The sequence below is a fragment of the Carcharodon carcharias genome, chromosome 17 (assembly GCF_017639515.1).
Source record: "Carcharodon carcharias isolate sCarCar2 chromosome 17, sCarCar2.pri, whole genome shotgun sequence".
Classification (NCBI taxonomy): Eukaryota; Metazoa; Chordata; class Chondrichthyes; order Lamniformes; family Lamnidae; genus Carcharodon; species Carcharodon carcharias.
The window spans coordinates 18,527,560-18,542,692 of NC_054483.1; the positions used below are offsets into that span (position 1 = coordinate 18,527,560).

The window sequence follows — 15,133 nt, forward strand, 5'->3', positions numbered from 1 at the left end:
TAACCCGTTCCCTCTTGAATGCTTCCTTTGAATCTAAGTCCACCAACTCTCAGGCAACGCATTTCAGATCCTATCCACTTGCTGCATGAAAAGGTTTCCATTGCTTATTTTGCCTGTTACCTTAAATCTGTGCCCTCTTGTTCTGAATACTTCCACCAATGAAAGGTTTTCCCTATCTACTCTGTCCAGGCCCCTCATGCTTTCAAATACCTCTATCAAATCCCTTGACTTTTCAACTTCCTCTTCTCCAAGGGAAACAGTCCCACTTCTCCAATCTCTGACTTAAGTTCCTCATCCCTGGAACCATACGCATGAATCTTTCCTGCACTTGCTCTCAAGTTTTTCACATCTTTCCTAAAGTGTGGTGCCCAGAACTGGACACAATAGTCCAATTGAGGCTGAACCAGTGTTTTATCGACTCTGGGAGGCAGTGTAACGAAACGCCATCTGACCTCCACAAACATTTTTGGATAGCGTTGAGGATTGGCACCTCTTCTCCCTGCCCCACCAGGTTCCCATCTCCCCCTTCCCCCCCCCCCCCCCCCCACCTCCCCCCACCTCCTCACCACCACCACCAAACTACAAGCCACTCACAGCAGTTCAGTCTTAGCATACTTGATAAATTGGATTCACCCAATGGGCGTAATTTTATGGCCCCTCCTGCTGGCCGGGATTTTCCGGTCCCACTGAAGCCAATGGACATTTAACAGCTCACCGCATTTTACGGCCCTGCTACAACAAGGCTGTACAATTCTGTCCAATATCTGTGACAAGCAGCTACATCAAGTCCACTGTAGAAGTGGGCATCGAGGTAATGACTTTTAGCATTGCTTCAAGATGTTTTTAGAAAACTAGATGTGTTGAGGCTGTTTTGCTGAAGCTACACAGCTCTCTGGTCAGGCCACACTTCATATGTCCTGGCCATTTCAGGAGTACCAAGAGAGATGTCCAATACCAGTATTGGTGCAGAAAAGGCTAATTGCTAAATGCCAGAGAACTGGTTTATGAGGATAGGCTAGAAAACCTTGGATTCGGAGTGAAGTACAATGCACAGCACAGCTGGCAATATAACTCAGGTCGACTGTTGTTTATTCTGGCCTCTTGTGCATCCTCAATTTTTATCTTGTCACCTTTGGCAGCCTTGCTTTCAGCTACCTGGCACTAAATTCTGGCCTAAACCTCTTTGCATTCCTACCTCTATCTCCTGCAAGAAACTCCTTAAAACCTACCTCTTGCAGAGTAAAGGATTAACATCAGAAGTACATGATGCTGAAGTACTGATGATGCAACATCACATGGTTGAGAAACAGAGAAGTGGAGGGAGCAGAAGTCCCAGCCTTGTGCAAAGTTCCTAGAGTAACTGTACATAAAGAGGAATGGTTTTAACAAACTATAGTCTCAAGGTTCTTAGTTGTGGAGAATAGACAAGCTCCAAAGACCCTGAATACACGATGAAACACCTCTTTAATCGAACTTTTGGACATCTGTCCTAATATCTCTTTAAGTTGCTTGGTGTTGAATTTTGCTTGACAACCCTACTGGGAAGTGTCTTGGAACTTGGACGATGTGAAAGGCACTATATAAATTCTAGCTGCTGTTGTTGCATTTTATGATGTCTGAGATTGGAAGGAAAGAGACTTAGACTTACATGGCACAGTCACTGCTGTTGTGCAGGGGAGTGGATGGGGAGCTTGGTGTAGAGTGAGATCCTATCGACTGCAGTGTGTCGAGTAACCAGGTAAGATATTTTTAGATGGATTGGTCAGGGAGTAATGTTGGCCAGCATGTCAATAGAACCATCTGCTTCTGGTTAGTGTTGGGTTTCACAAGACAAGTGTCTGTGGCGCATCAAGCCCTAAGGTGTTTAGATTGCAGAAATGTTGTTGAAACTGCAGAGTTAGTTCCCCAGTACCGCCAGCTACAGGCAAGCAGCTATGCGGGCGCAGTTGTTTGACTGCTGAAACTCACAGCTTCGGATTCTGACTGCTGGGGACCCCCGTTGCCTGCGGGTGAAGATCCTGTCAGGCTGGTGGTCAAGAAAATGACGCCACTGGATTTCGCCAGCAGGACAGGCAGCCGCAGGAAAATTGGAGGCGGGGGAGGGGCTTGCGCCAGCTGAACTTGTCCTCACGTTGGCCTAGGCAGTGGAGAAAGTAACTGCTTTGAGCGAGTCTCGGCAGCTTGGGAAGGAGCAGCCCTGCTTCAGTTTCAGGCACACAAGAACTGCTGTGGAGGTTGGGTTGGCACTGGTAGCAATGCTGTGAGCTAAGTGAAACCAGTAAACAGCTCAAAATAACTTGAATTCATGCCATTATCATAATGGAAGGAGATGCATTAGAGGAAAAGGAGATAAAGGTGGCACGTTAAATGACCCCCTAAAACATAACAGCTGAAGAAGATTTGAGTAATCACAAACTTCCGATACACATTACCTTAATTTACAAAATTTGATGTTTAATTGGATGCTTAACGGGATCGTTTTCAAAAGATTTGTGATGTTGTAAAGCCATCTGTGACTTGCAAATAAGCCACAAATTACCCCCAGTGATTTTTTTTTTTCAGCCTGTGATCTATTTTCAGACAGGAATGTGCAAGGTCACAGAAGAGCAACAACATGACTGATAGGAGGGAGTGTGCAGTGTGGCTGTAATGTGGGTAGCAAAATTTCCTCTGGGTAATATGACAGGAAATTACAGCATTTGGAGCAAATCTCCATCCAAGCTGCCACATGGTCAGCTCTGCTTTAATTCTATGATTACTTAATGATCCGCGGAGGGAAAATCTCCACAGTTGCATTCCACTTGGGATTAAGGAGTAAGGGATCAAATTCTGAAAGGAATACAAGGAGACTTGCCCCCTGCAAATGATGAGCACACATTGGGAAATCCTCCACGCGATGGTTTTCTGGGTTCTGGTGCCTTGGCCGACAGTTGTCCTGCATCTCTCTCTCTCTCCTCTCCTTACGCTCAGTAGGTCAGCCTGGGAATGATGTTTTGACATTATTTGTGAACAGCGCATTGCCATAGAACCACAGAATCTGGGGTGGATGCAAAAGATCCCATGGCGCTATTTGGAATGAGAGCGGCGGAGTTGTCCCTCGTGTCCTGGCTAACATTCATCCCTCGATCAACATCAAAGAAATACATTACCTGGTCAGTTTCACATTGCTGTCTGTGGGAGCTTGCGTGTTTCCTACATTACAACAGTGACTACACTCTTAAAAGGACTTCAATGCACTTCGAGATGTCCGGGTGGTCATGAAAGATACTGTGCAAAATGCAAGTCTTTATTCTTTTCCTGTGGTCCCACAATGGTTTTCAGTGTGGCATAGCTCTGTCCAATGTCATATTGGAGGCATTAATCACTTTCATATAAACTGGTTAACGTCTCAGTAACCTGAATTGTTTGCAGGTGACCTCCCTACTTCTGAACTTGTGCTGAGCAGCATTTTGACTGTTGAGATTCAGAATCCATGATCCAAAAAGTTGTAAGATGTATACCAGAAGTCAAGTCTTGAGGGGGGCTTGACAGGGTGGTTGCTGAGAGGATGTTTCCCCTTACGAGAGAGACTAAACCAGGGGGCCACAGTTTCAAAATAAGGGGTCTCCCATTTAAGACAGAGGTGAAGAGAATTTTTTTCTCTCTCAGAGGGTCTTTCGTCTGTGGAATTCTCTTCTACAGAGAGCAGAGGAGGCTGGGTCATTCAATATTTTTAAGGCCGAGTGAGATGGATTCCTAATTGGCAAGGGGGTTAAAGGTTATAGAGGGTAGACAGGAAAGTAGAGTTGAGGTAGAAGATCATCCATGATCTTATTGGGCTGAGAAGCAGGTTCCTGTTTCTTATGATTTGATGTATATTTTTTTTGGAATCTACCAGATCCCAACCTGCCTTGGTAACAGAGTTCATGACACCACACCAGACATGTGGCCGCAGAACAATCGTGCTAGCCTTTGTCTTTCTCTCTCTCTGATCTCCCACCTTACTCCTTCCGTGTGAAGGTCCCCAAGGTGAGAAATATAGAAGAAGAGATTGGGTAAATCAGAAGCTCGTGGTGAACAAGACCAAGCTGGAGTTCTCATCCTCTGTCGATTATGGGATGGAGGGAAGATTGAGGGAGGTGCGGAGTTCCGCAATGTTGAATGCCTAGCTGGGAAAAGATGAAACAGTATCATGCACCTTGATCTAAATAAAGTGCTGATGCTGAAAAGCGAAACAATGCAAAGGACACTGCACTTGAAGCTGAGGGAGGAACAAGGAAGTTGCAACATGGCCATTTAATTGGCCCAACCAATCGGTGCTGGTCTTTCTCCTCCGAATAAGCAATAATCGTAATGCTATGTGGCAGCTTTATCCCATTTATTCTCCTTCCCTGCTTCCTGGGCTATTAATCCGGAGGCTCAGGCTAACGCCCTGGGGAACATGGATTCAAATCCCACTACGGCAGCTGGTGAAATTTAGGTTCAATTAGTAAATCTGGAATATGTAGCTAATCTTAGTGACTGTGACAACTACCATCATTGTAAAAAGCCATCTGGTTCACTAATGTCCTTGAGGGAAGGAAATTTGCCATCCTTACCTGGTTTGGTCTGCATGTGACTCCAGACCCAGTAATGTGATTGACTCTTAACTGCCCTCTGAAACAGCCTAGCAAGCCACTCAGTTGAAGGGCAGTTAGGGATGGGCAATGAATGCTGGCCTCGCTAGTGACACCCACATCCCTGAAAAACTAAAATAAAACCCTTCAATGACTGAATGTTAAGTTGGTGACTCATTTGGGATGAGTTATTTTAGAATGCTCTGCGTGAATCTCCTTGGTGAATTTATACTGCAGCATGTTCCAAAACCCTTCAAATTCAGTGCCAAGTGTCTTATAATTTGGAGAGCCTTTTGAGTACTTGGCCTTAGTTTTGTAGGAATGATTCCCAGTTTACATAGTGTAGTAATTGTAGCTTTAAGGAACGTAGTGACTGTAGCTTTAAGACTTATTGTGTTGTACAGTATCATGTGACAGTGTGAACGAATCATCTGTAAGTGTGGAAAACCTTAGAGTCAAGATAGTTGTGGAGCTTAATGGAACCATGTAAGTGATGCTGCAGTCTTCAAATAAGGTTTGATGCTTCTAATGAGAAATCTGTCTGGAAAATCAAGTCCGTAACAAATGGTGTATCCCCCTAAAAAGCTGACCCGACACACAAGCAAGATAAAAGCAAAATACTGCGGATGCTGGAAATCTGAAATAAAAACAGAAAATGCTGGAAAAGCTCAACAGACCTGGCAGCATCTGTGGAAAGAGAAACAGAGTTAACATTTTGAGTGTGTATGTCTCTTCTAAAGAGCTTGCCTGCACCATATTGGATTCAAAACATTAGCTCTGTTTCTCCCTCCACAGATGCTGCCAGACCTGTTGAGTTTTTTCAGCATTTTCTGTTTTTATTATGGTCTGAGATACAGTTGTTGATCTGAGTGAATGTCAGAGCAGTGGCCAGTTCAATCAGACAATATTCGTGAAGTGTGCTACAGCTGGTCTCAGCACCTCTGGACTAGAGAGGAGCTCGTTTCCCAAGGCTCCCATTTTAGACAGATTCCCAGCAGGCCTTGCTGGAAAATGTGTGCAGGGGATTTGAATGAGGTGGAACTGGGCTCACTTCTGATAACCACTGCAGCCTAATGCCTCTTATCCTCATTTTCAAATCCCACCCCCATGACCTTTCCCTCTCCCTATCTCTGGAACCTTCTGAAAACCTCTGAGATCTCTGCGCTCTTCCAATCTTGGCCTCTGGTGCGACCCCCATTGTAATTGCTCCACCATCGGCGGCCATGCCTTCAGCTGCTGAGTTTTACAATGCTCCTCATAACTTTCCTTTTTGACCAAGATATTGATCACCTGCCCTCACATCTGCTAATGTGTCAAATTTTGTTTGATAAACACTCCTGTGAAATCCCATAAGCTGTTTTGCTATGTTAAGATTGCTATATAAATGCGAGTTATTGTTATTTCCAAGAGCGATCTGGGTTTGCACAAGCAGAGTGGCCATTTGGATAACGGTACAGGAGCAGGTTGTGGTCGATTCCCATAAAAACATAACCAGAATGAGTGAGCAACCTCAGGAAGGGAGAAGATTGGAGAAACATATTATTTGAAAGAAGACAGTCATATTTTTCATTTGTTCTTCCAAGTAACTTTACAGCTAAAATTTTGCTTGTTGGAATTCCCAAACTGATGAGATGAGAGCCTTTGATAGCTCCAAACAATTCTGCAATATTTCACAAACTGGTGCAAACCGAACTCTTTCCACTGACCTCAGCTAGAACATATCCTCCACTCCCTGACAGATCTCAAACCCCTCCCCAACCCCCAACCCAAACCCATCCTCTCCAAGTGATGCATCGCCACCTGATGCCCCTGTACATACACCAAAAGACACACTGCAGGAAACCTGAAGACTTCAGGCATCCATTAGCAAAGGAAGAAATGTAAAGAACCGTGAAATTGGACCTGAAGCAGAATAGGTGAGGGCTGACTGATGGCCACCTACTGCATATACTGCACCTGGTAGGGACACACACAAATTCCATGAAGTTCACCCCGTAGGCCAGACAACTGCTGGTGGACCTAAAGCCAGAAGAACATCTTCCAAACATGAACACACTTACATTGCATTTATATAGGGCCTTTAACGTGGTAAAACATCCCCCAGGAGCATAATCAAACAACATTTCTTACAAAGAAAGGATGCTTTAGGTCTGATTACTTAAAGCTTGGTGAAAGAGGTAAGTTTTAAGGAGATTGGAGAGGCAACCATATTCAGCCACCCGGGACAGAGGTCTTGAACCCAACAAGTCTCCTTGACTGTTTTTGTCATTCCAAAGGATCCAAACCAAAGTTTGCTGAGTCCGCCCACTGAAGAGGTAGAGACTCCATAGTAAATGTAGGCCAACACGATGTTCACTACAAACTGCACACATTGTACAAGCCTCCCTATGATTTAACAGAAATGGCAGTGTGCCATGTTCAAAACCAATGAGTAAACATTGGCTACTGCCTAACAAGTGGAGAAAACTAGGGCCTATTTTTGGAGACATCTACGCCATTCTTCCCTCACTATTCTACTGGGAACCCAAATCCCCCCAAGAGGAAAAGGTCAACTTTCTGCCCACCCCTACCCCCCCAATGCTCCTACCACCCCCACTGCCCCCAGGAGTCACCCATCCATAGGCAAACACAATGATCCCAAACTCCAGGATGAAGAAGGGACATCTCCTTCCCGCTCTTCCCTAGTAGGCAACAGGCATCCCAGAGATAAAAAAACAAATTAAATCCTTAAGCTAGCATAATTAACCTTCTGCTTGAAAGCCTTACAGGTTCGCTGTATTCCTCTTGTTAGCTTTATATACCTGTTGTGAAATTAATTCACTTTCCGAGTAAACAAAAGCTGTGTTTTACAATCAGCAGGTATCTGCACTTGCTCTCGGGAAACTTCAGTAGTTAAAAATGGTTCACTTCACAACCCATAATTCCCAAGGGCATGTGCGGTTTTAATTTGCTGGATATAATTATGTAAGTTGTGGGGCCCTTCTTGTTTTCAAAGCATCTCTGTGGAGTAATATTCACAGTTAACTGTAATTCAACACCCTCAGCTGATGCCTCTGAATTATTTTTTGACTGCTTCAGTTTCCATACTTGCTTCTTTGCTCTTTACCTCATTCTGAGCCTCCTTCCTCACTCATCCTCCTCTGGCCTTCCTAGCTCCTTTGTTGCTTCCCTCTTTCTGTTTGCTCATCCCCTTCCCCTTTGACTTCACTCTTGGCCCACCTCCACTTTCTCTCTCCCTGACTTGCCTTGCCCTGGGCTAGTCTTCTTTGATCTGGCCTGTCTTCTTCTCCTTCTCTTCCAGACCCTGAGGGCTCCTCTCAAACCACTCTGGCGCTCGGCTTGTCTCATATGCTTTGGGCCTATGTTTCTCCTGATTATCATTTGGGCCTAGCTATAAGCTTGAGCTTGTTTATATTTTGCTAATCATTGCCTATTTAAGCAACAACAGAAAAAAATACCAGCAGGACCTATAACAGAATTTAAGGCTGTATCGATTCAGCCTGAGCATTTATTAGAAGGCCCGAGAGCACTATTATGTTCTGGTTGTGTCTCAGTTGTATTTAAAGAGATAAAAAGTAGAAAGAGCTTGCATTTATACAGCTCCTTTCATGGCTTCAGGATATCCCACCGTGCTTTACAGCCAATTAAGCTCTTCTTGAAATGTAGTCACTGTTGTAATGTAGACTACCTGCCAGCAAATAGCCAGCGAGATCGTTCACACAACATTGAAATAAATGAGTGGATAAGCTCTTTTCATAATATTAGTTAAAGGATAACTAACAGCCAGGGCACTGAGGAGCGCTCCCTTTACTTGTCTTCCAGATTGTGCGGTGCGATCCTTTACGTCTGCCTGAAAGGGCCTGGGTTTAACATCTCACCTGAAAGACAGCACCTCTGACCGTGCAGCACTCAGCACTGCGCTGGGGTTGTCAGCCTGGATCATGCGCTCAAGTCTCCGAAGCGGGGCTTGGAACCCACCTCCGTGATTCAGCAGCAAAAGAGCGCGCGTTCTCGGGGATCGCGGCAAACAATGCTGCCGAGGAATTCAAGTTATTTTTGCCTAATTATTTATAGTGGATCCTGACTTTCAAAGCTTGGGCAAAATAGTGAGAGAAATACTGCAGGTGCTGACAATCTGAAATTATAAAGTGTGCGTCCGGCAGCAGCCCCGGAGACAGAAAGGCAAGATTAATGTTTTGGGCTGAAAACTAGTTGTCCAACTAAATTCTGATCAAAGGTCTTTGACCTGAAACATCACCACTTCTCTTTCCATTGACGCTCCCTGACCTGATTCGGTCCCGGCTTGTTCTATTGCTAAAAGTGTTGTCAATTAAAACGTCACCTGGCTTAAACAGCGAGTGCCTTCTGCTGCCTCATATGGTGAATACCCTACCTAGTGAAGGAATGAGCTTATAAATGTCCCAACCTGGCTAAGTGCTAAATGAACCAATCACTGTCTAGACCAGCACTTGGGGTGAACAGGCGATGCGATGCGGGGGATGGTGCTGGGGTAGCAGAATTCAGCTCAGTCTCCTCCTCCTCCTGCTGGGAAGTGCAGTCACACAGGTGTCAGGTGAGAACTGAAACTAGCTCAGCTATGATGTGCCTGTCTTGGTCGACTAGCCTGCTGGTCCAGCAAGAGTTGGTGCCAGGAAGGGTATTCGCTTATGAAAGGAATTTTCTGAATCAGCATTGAAATCTTTGGCAATGTTACAGGACTAAGCAAATTGGTTCGACGTGTGTACAATTTATACTCCTCCTCCTTTTGGTACCATGCCCTAAGAGGGCATTGGTGACTGTGGACTTCCGTTGGGTTGGTCCATGGTTATGCTTGGCAAAGTATTGCAGTGGTTTGCTGTTGCCTTCTGCAGTATGGCTGACCAGGAAACTCTCCCATTCTTACCACCTGCCAACAGGCATATCGGAAGGATTTACAGGCTGATAATCAACCTAATTAGCCATGTTATGACCTCACCTTCCGTGGCCATCAAGACCTGAAATGGGGCTTGAACCTTGGAGCTACTGTTCCAGAGGCAGGGACGCTGCACCACAAGACTTCCCCACAATCTGTACTATCCATATGAAAAAAGAGAAATTAGGCCCTAAGAGGAAGACCAAGCAGAGCTTGAGTGGGAGAAGGTCCACTTGAAAGCCAGGGCAAGTGATTCTGAAGGGAAGTTACACGCTGCATGGCAGTCAGAGAGTGCTCAAATGTTGACTAATATGCCTCAACTTCAATGGAAAACCCTTTCTGTTGACGCAACAGCTTTTGACTCTCATTGATAAAGGAGTCAATTTTGCAAGAGAACTGTCCATTCACAGTCTTCCGTTTCATCTCAAGCGTTTATCTATCGCTAAAAATGTAAAACCAAACCTGCCATTGTCATTCCGGTCAACCGAAATTAAAAAGACCACCAAATTGGGTGGGAAACTGGATGGGTAGCAGGCTACAAGGGACACACTGCCAGCCATGACCAAGGGTCATAGAGAATTGGGACACTCAGATTTTGTATTTATTGTATAAATAATTATTCAGCAGTTGATATGCTAAATGTAGAAGATTTTACCAGGCTGAAGATTTGATCTGTGCACTTTCACAGTTTAATAATGGGGGATTATCAGCAGCTTGTTGAATGAGAATCTTGAACAATAGTGCGGATTATTTGTAAACCACAACTGGGAATCTGAGACACAGTTGCCTGGAGGCTTTTGTAGGCCCTTCACTAAGACAGATCTAATTTTAGAAAACTGCTGAATTCTTAACTATCTCCATGTAAGCGTGCAGCAGTTTGCTATACCTTGACCACACATTTTATTTCTTCTGAAGCTGTCCTCTGCGCACACAGTGCCAAGCTGCATGTTCCCCCAGCGTTTCCCAGAGAGTGCTCATCACTTTGATTTTTGGCAATCTGAAAAGTTGTCTGTCTGACTTATGGTAAATCCGTGCCTCAAGAGTAGGAGGGTTGGACAGCTGTTGTTCTATCTATCCTGCGCGCTGTTTCAAACAGTGAATGAGAACATTGCAATCAAAGGAAGAAGTGCATGTTGAGTAGAATTAGACCAAAACGAAAAGACCATTAAGTGTTCTGTGTTTCCTCATGATGCTAATTTCTACCCCTGACCCTCACCGCCTCACCGAACATAAACAGAGGGAGCCACCACATCTCCCCTCGAGCCTGATCTGCCCGTCGGCCAATGAGATCATGGCTGCTCATCATCCTCAACTCCACGTTTCCACCCTGTTCCCATATCCCTTGATCCCCTTAACGTAAAGTAATCTATTGATCTCAGCCTTGAATCCAATCACTGCAGTCAAAACTTTAAAAGATTCACAGTACCTCTGAGTGAAGAAATTTCTCTTCATCTCAGCCCCAGGTATCTGACCGCTTATCCTGAGATTTTGATCCTTAGTTCTTGATTCTCCCAGCTGCTTGGCATTGACCCTCATGAGCCCTCATAAGAATTTAACAGATTTCAGTGAGTTCACCTTTTTAAGAATTCTTTCATGGGATGTGGGCATTGGTGGCAGGGCTACCATTTGTTATCTTGTTTCCCTTGAGAAGGTGGTGGTGAGCCACCATCTTGAACTGCTGCACTCCATGTGGTGTAGGTACACCCACTGTGCTGTCAGGAAGGAAGTTCCAGGATTTTGACCCAGCGACATTGAAGGAATGGCGACAAAGCTTCAGTTAGGATGGTGAGTGGATTGGAGGGGGAGTTGCAGGTGGTGGTGTTCCAATGAATCTGCTGCCTATGTCCTTCTAGACGGTAGAGATCCTGGGTTTGGAAGGTGCGTTCAAAGAAGCCTTGGCAAGTTGCTGCAGTATATAGTACACACTGCTGCCAATATGCACCTCTGGTGGAGGGACTAAATTTTGGAGGTGGTAGATGGAGTGCCTATCAAGTGGGCTGCTTTGTCCCTGAAGGCTCTTTAAGCTTCTTGAGTGTTGTTGGAGCTGCACTCATCCAGGCAAGTGGAGAGTATTCCATCACACTCCTGACTTGTACCTTGCAGATGGTGAACAGGCTTTGGGGAGTCAGGAGGTGACTTACTTGCTGCAGAATTCCTAGCCTTTGACCTGCTCCGGTCGCCACAGTATTTATGTGAATGGTTCAGTTCAGTTTCTGGCCAATGGTAACCCCCAGCACGTTGATATTGGGGGATTCAGCGATGGTATTGCTGTTGAAGGTCAAGGGGAGATAGTTAAATTCTCTCTTGTTGGATCTGGTCATTACCTGGCATTTAGGTGGCATGAATGTTACTCGTCATTCATCACCCTAAGCCTGAATGTTGTCCTGGTTTCGATGCTTATTGACATATTAGTTGTAGTTGTTGGAGTTGCATCATCCCGGTCCCAGGAAATCACTGCAGGAGTTCCTCGGGGCAGTGTCCATTCTAGTCAATGTAATTCTTGGTATCACTCAGTTTCAGTAGCCCTCGCAACCTTCCGTAACCTCAGCCAAGTGACTGCTCTTCATGAAAAAGCTTAGACAATTAATTAGTGGGCATGCAGGCCCTGCAATGCAGCTGAGAGGGTCCGATTGGCAACCTTTACTGCATTCATAATGAGACTCGATGTAGGAAAACCCCTGAAAAAAATGCCTCCCCCAAGGGAAAAGAATAATCCAGCGACTGGAGTGTCACTTTGGTTCAGTTGTCAGCGCTCTCACTTTTCAGTCAGAATGTTGTATGTTCAAGCCCCATTGCAGACACTTGAGGACGTCAGCTGGGTTATCACTCCAGTGCAGCACTGAGGGAGAACTGTACTGTTCTGGTGCTTTGGGTGGACTGTGGATTATTTAAAAAGAAATAAAATGTATTATTCATTCACGGGATGTGGGCTTCAGTGGCTGGGCCAGCATTTATTGCCCATCCCTAGTTTCCCTTGAGAAGGTGGTGGTGAGCTGCCTTCTCACACCACTGCAGTCCATGTGGTGTGGGTGGTGCACCCGCAGTGCTGTTAGGAAGGGAGTTCCAGGATCTTGACCCAGCAACAGTGACTCTCCTTAAAAGAAGAGGAAGAATCTTTGCTCATATCTTTGCCCATGTTCCCTTTACCCCACCACCAAAAACAAATGACTAGGCCTTACATCTTATTTATATTCATGGAGCCTTGTGTGTGCACGTTGGCTGTCATATTTACCTCAGTAGCACCTCAAAATAATTGATAATGTATGAACCACTTGGTGATGCTTCTGAGAGCTGCGATAAGGAGCAATGTAAATATAACTCTGTCTTTTCTCACGAACGCAAAAATACTGACACAAACCTGTTCACAGCCTTGGTTGCTATTCCTGGCTATCCTCTAATATCGAGGGATAAAATCGAGGAAAGGGAAACAAGCTTGATCCAAAAACAGGTTTGCTGGTAACCACGGTGTCCTTTCTCCACCTGCTGCTTCTTTGGTGAAATCATCAAGTTCCGGGCTGTGGCTCCATACGTCCTAGGGAGGCAATTGCGAGTGCCCAAACTGGCGACCTCGCTCAGAGAGGTGAGGGGTTGGCTTCTGTGGGAAAAGTCAGGAGGCGTGAGGTTACGCTTGAGGAAATGGACTCTGCAGCTGACTGCTGTCCCTGACTGAATGGCTGAAATTTCCCAGTGTCATTGCTCACCGTTCACAGAGAGGAGAGGCACAAAGACGTGCAGCTGTATGCTCTGGACAGGCAACGTCTTTTTTTGCGAAACACAAGCGTGTCAGGCCACACCCCTGGATAAAATGCTGCTTGGAGAGGATTCGCTTGGGCTTTGCCAGGAGCTGTAATCACAGGCCCAAGCCATTCAGTCGTCAGGACCATTCAGGCTGCTGGCATATCACCCACCTCCATACTCTTGTCAGTCAGCTGGAAGAAATAGAAATTCGGACAAAGCCAGCAAAGAGAGTCTTCAAAGTTATCACAGTGCTTCAGGAGTCAAGTATGGTTGTGCTGGAGAGGGTGGCAACCACTCATTCAATTACTAGTTGCTCTAGGGATGATGGACGGAACTTAATGCCCTCCGCAGAGGTGAGGTCGGAGGTCGGCGGGGGAGGGGGGGTGCATTTAATCATGCTGTTTGGGGACCCCACCATTTTCCCACCTCTGTCCCGCCGACACTTAAGGGCCTCATCCCGTCCCCAGTACTCAACCAGCGGCGGGCAGCCAGTCGCCGCATGGGAAGCTTGAAAAGCAAACCCTTCCGGGGTTGGCTGTAGACTCCTGGAGGGAGGGGAGGGTGGGAAGGGCAGGGGTGTCCCTCGCTCAAGGATTGAGGTACGCAGCATTGCTGAGCGCCACCCGTTTCCCCTTTGCTACCAACCACCTGGACTCCCCCACCCCTTCCGCGACCCCCCCACCCCGCCCTTCATTCACCCGCGGCCTGGGTCCCCCGACGATCCTGGAACTCTGGTGGGTGCAGCTTCCACCACACCTGCACCCCAACACCACCCCCCCCCCCCCCACCCCCCACCACCACCACCACCCCGCTCCGATGGCGCTGTCTACAATGCACAGCCTCTGATTGGCTGGCCGCTCTCAGGCAGCGGGTGGTGGGGGAGGAAGAGAGGGGAGGGTGCAGGATTTCGGCCCAGAGTCCTCGATCCCTGGGAAGGCCACCTCCTGGCTGCTTAAGTGCCGGAGAGGCACTTCGTTCTGTGGGCCTTCCCCAAAGGAGGCAATGCGGGACGGGAACCTCATTGGCGGCATTAAATACCACCTGTCCTGTCTCCAATTTGGGTAATGAGCAGAGTTAGAAGGTTGAAAAGGGCGTGTGCTATTGACTGATAAGCTGCCATGTACGATGAGGGTGCTGTAATATTTACACACAATCGCAGGTGAAAAATGCCACTTTTTGGCTGCTCCCACCACAGCAACCAGAGACCCTCAGCCCCAAGCCCCAACAGGGCCCTGACTCAAAAGCCTAGAATGCGGCAGAATTCCCATCACGTTAAGTTGCTTCAGACTTCACCTTGGTGGAGCACCAGCTGTTTATGTGACACTTAAACCTCATCAGGGAATGAGGAATCGACCATTATTTCACTTTATCCCAGTATTCTTTTTGGTGCTGCGGCCAGCTGACAAGTTAATGCTACTTTTTCAGCAGCAGAGCTCTCGGAAATTTGTGACTCGTGTGCATGTGTGTGTGGGCGTGTGTGTGGGTGTGTGTGTGCGTGTGTGTGTGTGAGTGTGTGGGCGTGTGTGTGTGTGTGAGTGTGTGGGCGTGTGTGTGTGTGTGGGCGTGTGTGTGCGTGTGTGTGTGTGTGCGTGTGTGTGTGTGTGTGGGCGTGTGTGTGCATGTGTGCGTGTGTGTGTATGGGCGTGTGTGTGTATGGGCGTGTGTGTGGATGTGTGTGTGTGTGTGTGTGTGCGCGTGTGTGTGCGTCTGTGAGCGTGTGCGTGTGCATGTTCTTTTTTTATCTCATTTTAGACAGGATTTCAATCAGAAAGTTGTGGGCCCAAGCCACAGCCAATCCAGTTCTTTAGAGAATGGTGAAGCTGAACTCTAGTACAGTACTCAATATGCTCTGGACTATTGTATGTTCAGGCTTGTTTTAGTAGCTTGC

General features: G+C 46.5%; 1 protein-coding gene across 2 annotated transcripts in view; it reads right to left on the reverse strand.

Annotated features, from left to right (window-relative positions):
• Window positions 1-15,133, reverse strand: part of LOC121289941 (leucine-rich repeat transmembrane neuronal protein 4-like) — a 345,090-nt gene that overhangs the window by 102,410 nt on the left and 227,547 nt on the right. The gene's annotated exons all lie outside the window — the stretch shown is intronic.